At 43.4% G+C, this 16,519-nt stretch overlaps 1 non-coding gene across 1 annotated transcript; it reads left to right on the top strand.

The window, feature by feature from the left end:
• Positions 1–5,952: 5,952 nt before the first annotated feature.
• Positions 5,953–6,024, top strand: TRNAQ-CUG (transfer RNA glutamine (anticodon CUG)). The gene has a single exon. It is a non-coding gene; the product is annotated as a tRNA-Gln (tRNA).
• Positions 6,025–16,519: the final 10,495 nt, after the last annotated feature.

Genomic DNA, 16,519 nt, shown 5'->3' with positions numbered 1-16,519 from the left:
ATGCTTTTTGAGTATTAGAAGGTCTTTTTTCTTCCATAATCCTTGTGATACTGGGGATTTATCCTCTATTAAAATGGACCTAGTATCTTTTAATCTGCAGACTATTCTGGTTCAAAAGTAAATTGAAAGCTGCTTCTTTTTCATTTCCTTCTTTTAACATATAAATTTGCCTCTTTCAGCATGGAAGTTTTTTGAATTAACAGTCTTTTGATAATATAATTCCTAGTTATCACTAATAAGTACCCCAGTTTCCTCTTTAAATAAAAGGCATGTAATTCTAAGTTCACTGATGCTCTCATTTTACTTATAATATGAAAGGTTACCAAAAAAAAAATCATTGGTTAAATTCTAAACCAAGGTAATAGTAGGATGTGAATAGGAAAGTGAACTCTAAACAACTCAAGATACAAAGCCCTAGTTACGGATGAATGTGTATTAATATTCACCAATTTACAACATCTTGCTTCTGTAATTATATTGAGAGGTTATATCATTTTCCCAATTATATTATAGAAGAAAAAAAAAATGCTTTCTTGTAGTGCCAGATAGTAAGGAAGTGCTCAAAAAGCAAACTGATGAGGGTATGTCACAGGGACACAGGAACCAACTGAAAGTGGTTCCAAAGGCCAAAGCTGGAACAATTTGAACAACAATATAAATAACCTAGTATTGGACTATAATATAAAGTATAAAAAATACCCATGAGTCCATACTGATATAAATAAGTGATAGAATAATAAGAGGGGTAGAATAGAGAAAACTCCCATACGGAAGAATTTCAAACAACTTACATAAATACTCTGTCCTTCAGGAGTTGGAGCATAACTCTCCATTCCTTAAGTGTAGGCTGCATAGAGGGACTTCCTTCCAAGGAGAATGTGTGAAATCTCGCCTTCTGTACCCCGGTGCTGAATAGAAATATGGAGAGAGAATTTCGGAGGAAAGAGAAACAGTAGCTTTATTTCTTTGCCAGGCAGAGAGAACACAGCAGGCTAGCGCCTCAAAAACTGTGCCCCACCCACCCCAACCCCACCTCCGGAGAGGACGGTGAGAAGTTTTATAGTAATTGTTCAAAAAGGGTGTGATCAGCTTGGGGACATTCTTCTAATGGGTTGGTGGTGAGATAAGTAGGAGTCAGCATCATCAACCTTCAGGTTCCAACTGGTGTGGGGCCTATGTGCTTGTGGGCAGCAGTTAATCCTTAACTTCTTCCACGTGGAGGGGGTTTCAAGTATCTGCAAAACAGCTCAATTATATCTTTGTGTGTATCTGTTGGATGGAAAACAGGACCTTGCCCCAAGGCTTCACTATTGTTTCTCTTGACTGTCTCTCCCTGGTCTCACATACCCTCCCTTCCCTAATTAGCAACTGCTTGAATCTGCCCTTGGAAGGTCATGGAGCCTGAATGAAGGCTATTTCCTGTAATCAAAGAAATGGGGGACACAGAAAGGCTTTGTGCCCAGGAGCCCCACAGGGCCCTGCTCAGTATCAAACCCCAGGCAACAGCAGCCATCAAGCAACAGTGATATATTTACACTGCACTTGGCTCAGATTACCTGAGAAAATAGAGTAGTCGTAAAATAGAACAGAGAAAAATCATAGGATTTAAGCTTTTCCAGGATGTCACTTAAGTCAATGAGTGTGAACTCACTTGAAGAAATCTCTCAATAAGGGGTTGATTGTTGGCAAAAATAAATGGTAAGGGGCTTCCCTGGTGGCGCAGTGGTTGGGAGTCTGCCTGCCGATGCAGGGGGCGCGGGTTCGTGCCCCGGTCCGGGAGGATACCGCGTGCCGCGGAGCGGCTGGGCCCGTGGGCCATGACCACTAGGTCTGCGCGTCTGGAGCCTGTGCTCCGCAGCGGCAGAGGCCACAGCAGTGAGAGGCCCGCGTACCGCAATAAAATAAATAAATGGTAGGTACAGAAGCTATTCCATGTGGCAAGAGTATGAAGAAAAAGAGTATTCTCATAAATGATTGGAAATATGAATTGGTAAAGCATCTTTTCAAGGAAATAGGGAAGGCATTAGCAAAATTAGATATGTATGTACAAGTATATTTCTAAACTGACCAATTGCCTTTACAGGAATAGCTATTAGAGAAATACACAAGCAGTGATGGAAAATAGTTGGCCCTCAGTATCCATGGGTGGGTCATCCAAAAATTCAACAAACCATGGATTAAAATATTCAGAAAAAATTTTCCAGAAAGTTCCAAAAGCAAAACTTACATTTGTTGGGCGTATTTGCTTTACCAAGTCCAAGCTCGCTCTGCTCGCCTCATGACAGGCCAATAAATCAGAGACAAGGTGTTGAGGCAAGGAATATGACTTTATTTGGAAAGCCCACCGAATGAGAAAATGGCAGACTAGTGTCTCAAAATAACTATCTTATCGGGGTCTGGATGCCCATTTCTTTTATAGAATCAGAGAGGGAGCAGCTGTGAGGAAGTAAAAAGACCATCAGTCTTGCAAAACATCTGGAATGGCCAGCCTCAGGGAGGGGATGTGTTAATTTCTTCTTTCTTGTAGCCATTCACAGCTGGGTAGAGTTCCCTGAGTCAGGCCATTATGTATGATTATAATAACAAAAGCAACGAAAAGCAAAGGCTGAAGTCAAAGAAACAGATCCAACATGGAGTCAAAATTGGCTCTTCCCTGTTACATTTGCCTAGAATTTACATAGTATTAGGTGTTTAACTTAAGTAATTTAGAGATGATTTAAAGTATACAGGAAGATGTGCATAGGTTACATGCAAACACTACACCACTTTATATAACGAACTTGAGCATCTGCAGTATGAACGGGGGTCCTGGAACCAATCCCCGGAGTATACCAAGATATTACTGGATTAGATATAGACACGTAGATGTCCCCTGCAGTATTATGTGTATAAATAAACACTGGAGTCAATTTCATGTCCATCAACTGGAGAACATTTATTTATAATAATCCATTCATACCCTGAAAGGGTCTGCAGTTATTTAAAAGAATAAGGCAGATGATAAAAATGCTGAGAGTGATGGACTGATAAAAGCTAACATGTATTGAGTATTTACTATGTGCTAGGCACTGGGCTTAATGCTTTACCTGCACTTCTCATTTAAAACCTAGGACAACCCACGTAGGAAGAACTCCTATTTGTCCCATTTTTAAGTGAGAAATTGAGCTACAGAAAATTCCAGAAACTTTGTTAAAGTCACTCTGATACCCAGTCAGGTTTGCACCTACAGCTTAAAAGACCAGAGGGCTCTCTTTTCTTGTTCTCTGTTATAGGGATTTCACAGCCTGACTGATTTGTTCTCATGTTGGAAATAAACAATGTCAGATACAGAATATCAACTTCAGACAGGCTACCTCAGAATTTTGTCCAGTCACAGAGAAAAACAAGGTCACTGTGCAACCTACAAAATTTTAAACATCTTCCTCTTTTCATAAGGAAATGACTGTTACTTTCTTATTCCAATCATAGAATTGCCCATGCTAACAGTATTCAATAAGGAGCAAACCCTGCTTCCTCCCATCTTCCCACAAATCACTCAACTAAAGCCCAAATCCTATAATAGGATTACACCTGACCACACCTTGAAACCACATCCCCTTAACAAGTTCCTCTGGGGAGTTTATTTTTAACCTATCAAAAATATTATTCCTTTTCTTGTCTGACACATTTGTTCCTCTCAAGACTGAGGAGTATCAAAGAAAACGGGGCACTGAAATTGAGCAGGACCCTGTGGGTCTCTCCCATGTACAAAAGCCTTTCCATGTCCCCCATTTCTTGTTTGTAGGAAAAAAGTTTCAGCCTCCTCACGGAGCTCCCAAGCGCAGATTCAAATAGTTACTAATGAGAGGACTGAGGAAATGCAGAAACAAACGAAAGGCTGTCAAGAAACAATAATGCAGCCACGGGGCAGGGTGCAGTTTCCTCCTCAAGGAATATACATAACTATCTGATACAGGTCTCTTGAGGTCTTCTACAGGAACTAGGGACCCACCCGGGTCGGGAGGATGGTAAATTCACAGTGGGTGCAAGAACCTGGACCCCAGATTGGCTGGAACCAGAGGCTGATTGAGATTCCTAGAACACCACCCTGTCACCTCACCACCAACCAGTCAGAGGAATGTCACACACCCTGCAGCCACCCCCGCACCCCAAATTTTGCCTATAAAAACTCTTCCCTGAAACTGATCTCTGAGAGGCAGCAGTGAGTGGGGGGCGTGAAGCAAGATCTTAATTCCCTGCCCAGGAATTGCACCTGGGTAGCCTGGATGAAAACTAGGAATCTTAGCCACCACGCCCCCTGGCTCTTGCCCCCAGTGAAAAATGAATTTCTCATGGAGGTAAAACTGTAGAAACAGGTACAAAGTTTATTATTAGAGACATAGCACAACAAGAAGTGGGAGAGCACACAGAGAAACTGTTTAGTGAAGATAGAAGCAAGGCAGAGATGCCCACCCAGAGAGGAAGGGTGTGGGCGTGGGCGTCCTCCCTAATGAGGAGGAGCGCAGTAAAGAGGCCGTTAAGTCATTTATATACTGCAGTTCTTCCAGGTCTTTGTTTACCTTTGGCCAATTATCTGGTTTCTTTTTCCACACCTGACCTGCCCTAGGACGCTCCGCAACACACGTGAGCAACTTTTTTTCCAAGATGGATTACAGCCCAGAGGCCTTAGCATTACATGGCTTTAGCATCACATATTATGGGGTGGTGCCCCCTCCTTTTTGACCCCCCAAGGTGCAATGTTTCCCTTGCCCCGAGGATGGGAAATGGATGACCACTTGATCTTTTAACAGGGTTAGTCCCAACTCTGTCCCTGCCATAAAAATATCTAGTGTCTGGTTATTTATCCTATTTCTATTGCTGGGATTTTTTGTTTTGTTTTTTTTTGTGGTACGCAGGCCTCTCACTGTTGTGGCCTCTCCCGCTGCGGAGCACAGGCTCCGGACGCGCAGGCCCAGCAGCCATGGCTCACGGGCCCAGCCACTCTGTAGCATGTGGTTATCTTCCCGGACCGGGGCACGAACCCATGTCCCCTGCATCGGCAGGCGGACTCTCAACCACTGCGCCACCAGGGAAGCCCTGTTGCTGGCTTTTAAATTCAGGTACAGATCTCGAAATATAGACAGGAGTCAGGTCATAAATATGTAGTCCTGGAGCCCGTTTGTCTCTTGCTTCAGTAAATGTAAACAGGGGACTGGTGATGAATGTCGGGCCTGGAGCCCATCTTCTTCTCACCCCAGGAAGTGTGAACAGGAGGGCACTTTTAAACGTGTAGCCTGGAGCCCATCTATCTCCTGCCTCACAACCTATCAGGGAGTTTGGGTCTTTTGAGCAGGAGTCCCCTTTCTCCGTGCGTGGCCCTGCAATATACCTTCCTCCAGCATTTCCATTTGTTTGGCCTCACCGCGCCTTCAGCAGAGGACCTTGTGTCACATAACCTGGCAGGCCATGAGCCGCCCTGGGCGCTTGCAGTGCGACGTGTGCGGCCGGATCCCCCGGCAAAGCCCCCAGCACCCAGCGACTCTACCCTTGGACCTGGGGTCCCAGGGAGGGGTCATCCCACGAAGTCCCAGGGGCTGTTCTGAGGGTCTTCAGAGCTCCCAGGGCAGCAGAAATAGGACACTTGGAAAGAAGAGGAAAGGAACCTTTTTTTTTTTTCCTCGCGGGAATTTTACCTCAGGGCAGAAAACTCTAGAAATGCCGGCAGACCAGGTGGATTTGGGGGAGCCCTAAAAGCCCTTCCCTGTAGCTCACCCCGAATGGAGTTCATCTCATTCCACGACAAACTAACCTCAAGAGACGGCCGAGGGCAGGCGAGTCAGGCGCCTCCTGGCGTCGCGGAGGAAGCGGGCTCGGGGCGGAGTGACGAGAGCGCCCAGCGAGAGGCCACTCCTGCGCTCTCGGGGCTGTGCGCAACCAGGTTCAGTGGCGGGAGCAGCAGAGTGCCTGGCAGAGGGTTCCATGGTGTAATGGTGAGCACTCTGGACTCTGAATCCAGCGATCCGAGTTCAAATCTCGGTGGGACCTTTCTCTTTAGGCAGCGCCCAGCCGTCTTTTACTCGGTCTCCTCCCGAAAGCGAACTCGCGCCTCAGAGGCGCGCTGCGTGGACGCGCTTTCCCGCCCCCGCGTCCTCCTCAGTCCTGCTCTCGGACCCGACCGTCTGGGTCACGAGAAGGAGGCTCCCCGGACCCGCGACCCTCCTGCCGCCGCCCACGCCTCGCAGCCGCGTCCCCCGCGCTCTGCCGCCGCCTCCTGAAGAGGCGCTCCACGCGGCGCGCTCCACGCGGCGCGCTCCACGCGGCGCGCTCCACGCGGCGCGCTCCACGCGGCGCGCTCCACGCGGCGCGCGGGACGCCATGGCGGGCAGGTGGGGCGAGGAGTCCGCGGCGTCCCCGCTGCACCCTGGCGACTCTGCCCGTAGCTGGCCATCGGAGACCCCGGCCCCCCCGCCCAGGGGCGCAGGGACCGAGCCGGTGGCACCCCCTCGTCGGGTCACCCTGGGTCTCGGGGGCAAAAGGCAGAGGCTGCGCCCACTGAGTCCTGCCTCGCGAGGGGACTTCACACCGCACGTCTTGTAATTGCGCGCTGGTCCCTGTGAGTAAAGGGTCGCGGTGCGGGTCTGTGACGTCGCTGAGCAGCCAGGGTGACAGCGTCTTAGCTTTCGGGTCGAGGGTTCCAGACCTGGATGGGAAGTACTGTATTGTATTCAGGTGCCCTATTATTCCAAATATTAATGGATCCTATCCCAGTTTATTCCCATTTTATTCAGAATTTCTCGCTTCTAAGTCTCCATTGGACACGGAAAGCCGCTGTTAGGCTAAGATTTGAACCTTCACTCCAGAAAACCTCGTCCTTTCGTCCCAAGCTCAGCCTGAAGGAGGAGGAAGGCCAAGGATTCCGGCGTCTGAGGAGACCAGGGATCCCTGACCCACATCCACCCAGGCCTTTGAGACACGTGCACATCTTAAGTCCAGGCTAGACTATAGTGAATATGCCTTGTTTGGTTTGATTTGAGTTGGAAACCACATTCATTTTTTTATCATTATAAAATTAATTTTTTAAATGTCGCCTCTAGACATTGAAAGCACAATGTAACAAATGAACCTGTGTATGCCTTTTGTGGAACAAGCATATGGATAAGAATTCTCCCAAGAGGCTATAAAACACAGTAATTTATATGTACCCCAGGACAGGGACAGAATTTAAAAACTGCTTTCTTCAATTGTGTTGTTATTGGCATTGTTAGTATTTCTTTATTCTTTTGTCCATGTAATGTAGGAAAAAGCAAAGGAGACTGTATGAAATATCGTATTTCTATTAGTCCCAGTGTCCTTAAAAACAAAAATACTGGTATTAGAGAAAAGAGATGCAGATGTACGATAGACGTTCAATAAAAAGCCTGTAGTTCTGAATTTGAATTGTGAATGTGGATATATGTAAATACATGAATACATACAAATATGAGTATTTCCTAGCTCTGTCCACTGGAAAGACCTAGAAATAAACCAATTCCAATGAGTATCTTTAGGTTACACAATTTGACTTGAGAATAATGTTTTGCACAAAAAGAAACCAGAGATTCTTAGAGAAATGACTGAGTCCAACTCAGGCAGAAAATATTCAAGATGAGACAGAAGCACCTTGTCATACTGATATCAGGAAAGTTCTCAAAGACTATTAGGATCTTATTAAAAGAATGAAGGAGCCAGCTTAAAGTCACTTTCCCTACTGAAAGAGAGGATAATTGGAGTGTCAGTAAAGACTATATTGCCACGAATTGAAATACTTAAATGTGTTTGAAACTTTGAATTCATATTAGCACAGGGGGAAAAAAAAAGAAATAAACTAACTGGTGACCACAGAAGATGCTTGGGGAATTGCTCATTAAGCTGCAGTTTTCTTTACAGAGGGTACCACTAAATAACTAAACAGTATTTAGGGGAAGTTTCTTTTTATACAAGTGTTCCAGTTAAATAATACATGATGATGGAACATCACCCTTTTGCTCCACATAATCAGTTAATGGATCTAGGCCTTGAACTCCAAGAGCTGCTAATATTATTTGAAGAAACACACAGGATTTGATGTGCCTCCTGACCAGAGAGCACACACCACTTCTGAGGTAGTCTTGCCAAGATATCAGACGTGAATCTCATCAGTCTCTGTATCTGCCAGGTCCAAAATAGGGACCACTAGACACATATGGCTGTTGAACACTTAGAATGTAGCTAGTAGGACTGAGGAACTGGATTTTAATTATATTTAATTTATAATTCATGTGAATGTAAAAATAAAAATGAAGACATGCACAATATTTTTCTATTAAACACAGCTTTAAAACTGGTAGAATTATATTTCCTTTACTGTGTAGCATTAACTAGCTATGTATTGAATAGGTCATATTTATATTATTGTGTGATTATACTTTTTTAGCTTGCAGTGTGGCTACTAGTAAAATTTAAATTACATATGTGCCTTGTATTTTCTTTTTATTACAGCACTGCTCTAGATTCTACCACCAAAAAGGAAATATGGAGGACAAGAGAATTTATGAAAGTACACCCAGGTATTCAATTTAGACTGCAGGAATGCTACAGAACAAACAGCTCAGTTTCCTCAACAAATGAATGATTTAAAAAAAAAAAAAATGACAGCAAGAGACCAAGAGAGAGCTGGAGCAAGAGAGAGAGAGGAAGGAAGGAAGGAAGGAGGGAAGGAAGGAAGGAAGGAACTGAGGGTAAACATATATGTAAAGACTTAAACACATATCCTACTGATTACAATTTGTGGATTTTATTTGGCTCCCAAGAAAGGATACTAACTTAAAAACAATAACTGGGAATTTGAACACTATTTTTATGATATTAAAGATTTTAAATTGATTTATGAATAATTGTAGTGCTATGATAATACTTTCAGAAAGAGTCTTCATTTAGGGAAACATATTGGCATAATTACAGATGAAATATGATGTCTGAGATTTGCTTTAAATAATATAGGAAAAGATAAGTGGGTGGAATTGTAGTAAAACAATTTCAGCCATAAGTTGATAAATGTTGAACGTGGCTGACAAAGATGGGGATGTTCTATTATATAATTCTGTCAATTTTGTGTACTATTGAAATTCTTCATTTGAAAAAGAATGATAGGAGACCACAGATCCACCTAGGATAACGGCAGCTGAATCTATCAACACATATTTCAGAGGGCTAGAGACTTAACATAGAGAGTCAAAGACACCACTCATAACCCTGCCCTAAACAACCAGAGGCCAGAGAACACTGTGGATTCCAACTGGTTTGTTTTCACCCAGGTCTTGGAGCCACACAGCAGTAGAGGGACTAGCAAAGACTCTGCATATAAAGGAGAGGAGAGCAAGGAGGACATACTCAGGAGGGAACCCAGGTAAAATTACTCACAGAAAGAGCATGGGGATAAACTCAGAGGATGCCTAAGACCTGGTCGTATATAGCTCTGGTGTCTGGGGAATTGACAGGAAGGGGTTTGACAGTGCAGAGAACCAGAGGGTGACAATTTTGAGGAGGCACAATTACTGGGATCAAGTGTGAGACCTAGATGAAGGTAGCATCCTTTGGAAGCTTGTGGTGAAGAGAAAGAATGAAGTAACTGGTAGAAATTAAAGGTCCTACTGGAAGAAACAGAATCCCAGAATCAGGAGACACACCATGCCTTTCCCCAAAACCTTACATCTGCTAAAATAATTGCACAAGACAGATCCAGAACTAAGAAATTGACTAAGCCACTCAAAGCACTAATCTGTTCCTACCTAGAACTGTTCCTACCTAGAAACTGCTGTTTCTCGTTCAAGTAGACCCAGTCATGTTAAAATAAAAATCATACAACAGACATTTATTCTAAGATGACAGGATAAAAAACATAAATAGTTAAAAATTTCGGGTCATGAAAAAATTCCCTTCAAAATCCATCACAAAACATAGGAAAAGTGTAAAACGGCATCTGTATCTGAATTAAGTGTTTGTGAACAAAGCATTTGTACACACACACACACACACACACACACGGGGGAAAGCCCCAAAACTTCACATAAATACACAACACAAAATAGAAGTAGACAAGAAAGAAGAAATGAGAAATTAGAATTGGCAGAGATTAGAAAAAATTGAAGGAAAAGAAAATTCTCTGGAAAAGAGGCTAAATGACAAAGTACATAAGGGATCATATTTGTCTGAAATTAGGAGGGACATTGAACGAAAAAATGAAAGCATCAAACAGAATAGTAATGAATAAAAGATAATGAGAAAGGATCAGAGAGAAAGTCATAGAGACCTGGGAGAAATAGAACTGGAATGGTCAACTCTAAGACCTATCCTATTAGAGCTAAAAGATTTTATTTTGTTTAATTAATTAATTTACTTATTTTTAAGATTAAAAAAAAAATTTTTTTTCCGTGAAGCTCCAGGCCTCCCTTTGCCCTCAATGGAGAGAAAGTTACATTCTATATCTCAATAGAACATACAAAGCAAGATGTTTTTTAAAAAATCAGTAAATTCATTATGGTCAAGTCATGTATATTCAGTCAAGCTGTCCATGTATCAAAGCAATAGAAAACAAGTATTAAGTATGCCATACTTAGGGAGTCCTCATTCCATCATCAGGAATCTTTAAGGATGAACTCCACTCATCAAGAGCTGACTGAGGAAACTTTGAGTTTTGTACAGCTGGTCATCATTGAATATATGTAATTGTAGATTTAAGCCAGTGTGTCATGGGCCCTGCGCTGGGGGCAGCCTGGGCATACCCTCGGGCCTCTGCAGGGAGGCTGCTGGCACTCCCAGGGTGGGGCAGCCATCCTGTGCCACTAGGGGGTCTAAAGGGCCCGGTGGGCCCCTCCAGCTCCTACCCCTACCTTGCCAGTTCCCTCATTAAAAAAAAAAAAAAAAAAAAAGAGGTGGGGACAAGGTGGGAAAAATCGAATGTAAAGGGTATACATTTGATTGGGTTGAAATAATACTGTAAGAAGTGGTAGGTAAAGACAGAAGAAAAGAGAAAAGTAGAATAATGTCCTTGATCATCACAGTGGTAAAAGTTGAAGTTGAGAGATGTCATTTAAAACTTATATTCCAAATATTAGAAATGTGACAACATACTCAGGGACTAAGGGGTCAAAAATTTTAGTGCACTAGCTAAAATTAGTGCATTTAGCCAGTCCTTTGTAAATACCAAACACACACACACACACACACAAATAAAATAACACAGAAAACAAACACAGTAAATACAATCGCCTATAAATGGTAAATATAGCTTAAAAAATGTGGGAGAGTTTAACATATAAAGATGAATAGGAGAAACAAGAATATTTATATTAATTTGTATCTATACCCACTAAAATCAATCATGATAATAATGGATTATAACACTGAATTTTAAAAACGCATGAGTCCACAGTGAAACTCAAAAACACTTTTAATGATATGGAAGGGGTATGGATTGTCTTTCCCACAGCACAAGGCCAGGAATACAAGTTTACAGAATGATTGAATTAGAAAATGTCCAGGGTACAAACACGAGTATGATAATTGACATACATGAGGGAACAATAAGGGATGGTAAAATATTTAGAGAAAGAGCATCACGGAACAAGATATTCATAAACTCTCAAAGTACCGCTAATCAAGTTACTGATTATAGACAGAAAACATGTCTTTCCAGTGAACGGATCTCATGGCCCCTGCATAACAAAGTGTCCAATGCTAAAATGACAATAGTGGTGACAGGCAAAGTGGACACTCTTAGTCTCCAAAGGGGCTGTGCTTGGAAGCACACAGCATGCAGTAAGTGGTGTTCTTGGCAAAAAGGGTTCAACTGAACCCTTGAGGAAATGATCAGACAACTGCAAAATGTAGACCCTTGAGCCAGACAACTGACCTGTCCTCTGCAAGCAAGTCAATGTCACCACCATTGAAGACAACCACAGAAAGCTGAGGAGAGGTTTTGGGTTCCAAAGGACTAAAGAAATATACTGACACAATCTTTTTAGTCCTTGGGAATCCCAAACACCTATTCTCCTTTTTGTTGTCTTATTTGTGGAGACGTTGACTGTTTGAAGAAAGACAGGCCACTTGTCTTGTTCAATGGCCTAAATTCTGCAGTCGTCTGATAACTACCTCATGATGAAACTCAGGCTAAACAGTTTCAGCAAGAACACTGCATAGTTAATGCCCTCAGATCCTAGTACAGTCCATCTAGTGGCAAAGAATGACCGGGTTGACATGTTGCCTTCTTCTGGTTGCTCCTGATGCCGGTGTGTGGAGGATGAACATTGAGACGAGCAAGAGTTAAGGTCTCTCCAAACTGTGTGTCCATCAAAGCACTGGTCTCCTTATCAATGAATCACCCTTGGAGGCTGATAACTGGGATTTCTTCCATCAGATCTGTGTCTTGGCGTGTGGAGAGTGGTTGTTGGTTGTAAGGTTGGTTCTCAGGAAAGGATCCCTCCAGGGTTCTGTTTGGGCTTTAACTTGACTTGCTGCTGCAGATTTATTTTCATCAAATGGAAAAGGTACATTTTATAATGTGGTTTCTTCCAAATTGGCGATATCTTTTCTTAGTTCCTAAAGTAATTGGTATCTGTGAAAGACAGAGAGAGAGAGAGAGAGGGAGAGAGAGGAGAGAGAGGGAGAGAGAGAGATGAAATGTGAGTTTTGTTAGGTCCTGCTGATAGCTGAGCCTGGAGGGATGGCTACATGGTGACAGAGGCCAGGGTCAGGCTGAGCTCCTGTCGACAGGAGGAGCTGAAGGGGGAGCCACAGGCTGGCTGAAGTGGAGAGTGAGGTACATGAGTTAGAGGAAATACCTCCCTAAACTTTCATCCAGCCTGTGGTGCAGGATCTAGGGACCCCTGTCCTCACCCCACCAGTGCTTGGTGATATCCCAGCTCAAAGCTGCTGCAAAGCCTTAACCGAATCCCCACCACCCAATCCTCAGCAGCCACGTACGTCCCTCTTGAATCCCCTTCATCTGGACCGAATGATGACTTTCTCACATGTACCAGGATGGATGTGCTTAGCATCCCTTGTACACTTTCAGAAACAGACTGCTATGGGAGCAGAGGATCCTTGGTAGAGGATCCTCTACGTCCCTGCCTTCTGAGGAGGAGGGGCAGGCTACAGGGAAAGCCCTGGAATGTGAGAGCCAACAGGAACCTCAGAATGTTTCCAAGTCCAGTTCCACCTTTTACAGATGAGGAGCTATGTTTCCAAGGGGCTAGGGACTAACTAAAACCACGTGGCCTGTTATTGACAACCCTGGCCCTAGAACCCAGGCCACAGGCCCTTTCCATACATTTGGGGGAAGGGAGAGGAAAGGCTCCAATCTGGAGGTGTCAACAGTTAATGGAGGTTGTTTGGTCACCCTCCTGGACAGGAATAAGGCTTTGCAGAGAAATCCTTCTCCAAAGGGGCTGAGGAACAAATGGAAAAACAGGAAACTCAAAATGAAATTAGCAAAAAGAGAGCAGGGAGTGTAACTGTGGCCCAACCCATTTGCATCCCATGGACACCAACATTCTAGAAAGGTAACTTCATGATGGATCCACCTTAGGGCATTTCTAGGAATATTCTCAACATATAGAAAAACAAAACTCTGAAGTAAAAGTGAAAAAGCATTAGTTTTAGTTATACTAGATTCTCATCACTTTCTTCTCAAACTTTTCCCAAAGAAAGAGTCTCTCCTACTCTTTTATGCTAGTGCATAGAAGCGCATGAAAAAGGATAAACATAGGAGAATGAGGCCTAAGATTCATTATGGGGTTTTTGCATAAGGAAAAAATTAAGTGAGAAAAAAAATCAATTTGTTGAATCTGCAGTTCTGAACCCGTTAGGGAAATCAATTTAGTGAATAGCGAACTGCAAGTTGCATTTTAACAGTAGAAAAGGAAACACTAAATTTCATTATTGTGGGAAGGGGAGGTACTATTTTATACTCTGGGTTTTTATGTAATTTTTTTAAACTCTATCTTGTACGATAAAAATTGTGAGAAACTTGGATCCAAACAGAGATATTATATATCTAACTTATCTACCTTTTTTCTCTTTTCTCTTCTCTGAGCTGTACAAATAGTTCTGTTGAGAGAAGAATGCAAATTCCCCTAATGGCTGATATTCAGGTTTTCTATGAAGTAGCCACACAATGGACGTTGCCATACTGGTTACTGATATCCTACCAGATCCACAGTCCTTCTAATCCCTAGATTCAAATTAGCAGAGATTTTAAAAATACTGATACCCAAACCTCACTGCAGAACTTTAGAATCAGAATTTCAATGGACTGGGTTAAGGCATTCATGTTAGATAAAAACTCACCCAGTTTTTATTTTATAATAGCATGATTTAGAACTACTCAGTAGACCTACACTATTTCACACCATTCTTTTTCTTCTCTCCATCTACTCCAGCATGGACTTCTTTCCCACTGGCCCTAAAGATTTTTTGATCTTTCTCTGACACTCTTATATAAATAACCTGCCTTCTCAATTAGATTTGTCTGAAGCAACGATCATCTTGTATTCTTGTATATCTCCCTGGGTCTTCATAAATCTGGCCCAAAGTTAATTCACCACCATGCTCTCCTACATTCCCTGGCCTCAGATTCCAACTCAATTCATTTCTTCTGGATTTTTACTGAACATGTAGAAGGAGTAATTTTAAGAAAGGGGAGAGGGAAACGCAAGAGGGAAGACATATGGGAACATATGTATATGTATAACTGATTCACTTTGTTATAAAGCAGAAACTAACACACCATTGTAAAGCAATTATACCCCAATAAAGATGTTAAAAAACATGATTTTATGAGTAAAGCTTCTAACAATGCAAATGCTTCTCATAGAAGAAAAGTCAAAAACATAACCCGAGAAGTAACGCAAACCAGGTTTTAATCTACACGCCCTATGAACTGCTGCCCAAGGGGAACTTGCTCATAAATTAGGTCAATAACCCCATCAGGTGTACAGGTTGTGGATAGTTTCCATGAGATTATACCACTGAGACTACACACACGATTGAAACTATAACCCACACATGGCAGGCTCATTGTTGCTACACAAAGGAGGAGAACCATGGCTATTTCTGAAGGATGGGACACCAGAGACAGATCTTTGGCTTCCTGGAAATCACAGGGCATGGACAGGATTTTATATTCAGGATCTGATATGTAAATGCTTCAGAGGGAGGTAGGCAGCCCAGGGAAAAAGCCTGGAGCTGGTGAACAATATAACAGACACTGCAAATATGGAGCAGACTGAAAACGTGTGGAAAGCCAGAGACTTTGTAAGAAACTTCAAGAAATAAAATTATCAACATAATTTCATGAGTATGAGGATCCTTATCTTGAAAAAAAGAGGTCTGTTACACAAATTCCTGCAGGTGAGACAGTGGCAGCCGAGATCCTGCCCTTACCCCTCCACTTCCCCTCTCTAGCCTGACTTGATACCAAATGCCTGCACTGGTGAGGGGGTCCAGGTGACAGAGGTCAGCCTGGGACAAGAAGAATGAAAAGGCACATGATGGATGCCTTTTAAAAATTAAATCCAAGAGTGCTTCCCTGGTGGCGCAGTGGTTGGGGTCCGCCTGCCAATGCAGGGGACGCGGGTTCGTGCCCTGGTCCGGGAGGATCCCGCGTGCCGCGGAGCGGCTGGGCACGTGAACCATGGCCGCTGGACCTGCGCGTCCGGAGCCTGTGCTCCGCGACGGGAGAGGCCACGGCAGTGAAAGGCCCGCGTACCACACACACACACACTCAAAAAAATAAATTAAATCCAAGAACGTAATTCAAATCAACATCAGTCTGAGGACCTGTTTACAGGGATGCCACTCATAGCCTGTACTGGTTGTTGGATACAAAGAATACAGATGCTACCTCGTGACCTACTAGGAGCTTAATGTTCTTTATAATGGGAGTACTCACCATTTACGTCTAGAACTGTGGAGACCTCCCTTTTATCCGATTGGAATGAGGCACTTGTGTAAGGTGTACAGGAGTCTGACAGACGATGGCCAATAGAACCAGTCAAATCACATTCATCCAGTGAGTCCTGCTGGACTTCATTCTTTTCTACCGCCAGCAGCTCCAGACTGAGCTTTGTGGGGTCGGGAGGACTGATGATTAAACAGCAAATATTCATGAACACGGAGTCCTGGCGGGTTTTGATGGGAGGGTTAAGGGACCGGTCATGTTACGGGTTTGGTGTGCATTGTGTTGGAGGGTTTCAACCGAGGAGGTCAATAGATGAATCTGGACCAGCCATCTCGGTCCTTGTAATATTAAGCCAAGCATTGCAGACGAACACTTCGGGTGTAAGTTCAAAGCAAAGTTTACTTAAAGCATAGACACACTCTCGGAGAGAGCGCAGACTGGCTTCTGCGAAGTGAAACCAGCCCAGCTATAGGGGCGCGGGGTGTTTATAAGCGCTTTGAACCTAAGGGTAGGAGTTGGGTTCAGATCCAGTGACAAGGTCTCATCACGTGAGTGACGGGTTAT

Source organism: Lagenorhynchus albirostris, chromosome 2 (assembly GCF_949774975.1).
Source record: "Lagenorhynchus albirostris chromosome 2, mLagAlb1.1, whole genome shotgun sequence".
NCBI lineage: Eukaryota > Metazoa > Chordata > Mammalia > Artiodactyla > Delphinidae > Lagenorhynchus > Lagenorhynchus albirostris.
The sequence above is the reverse complement of the archived record's forward strand: the minus strand, read 5'-3'. Positions and strand labels throughout refer to the sequence as shown.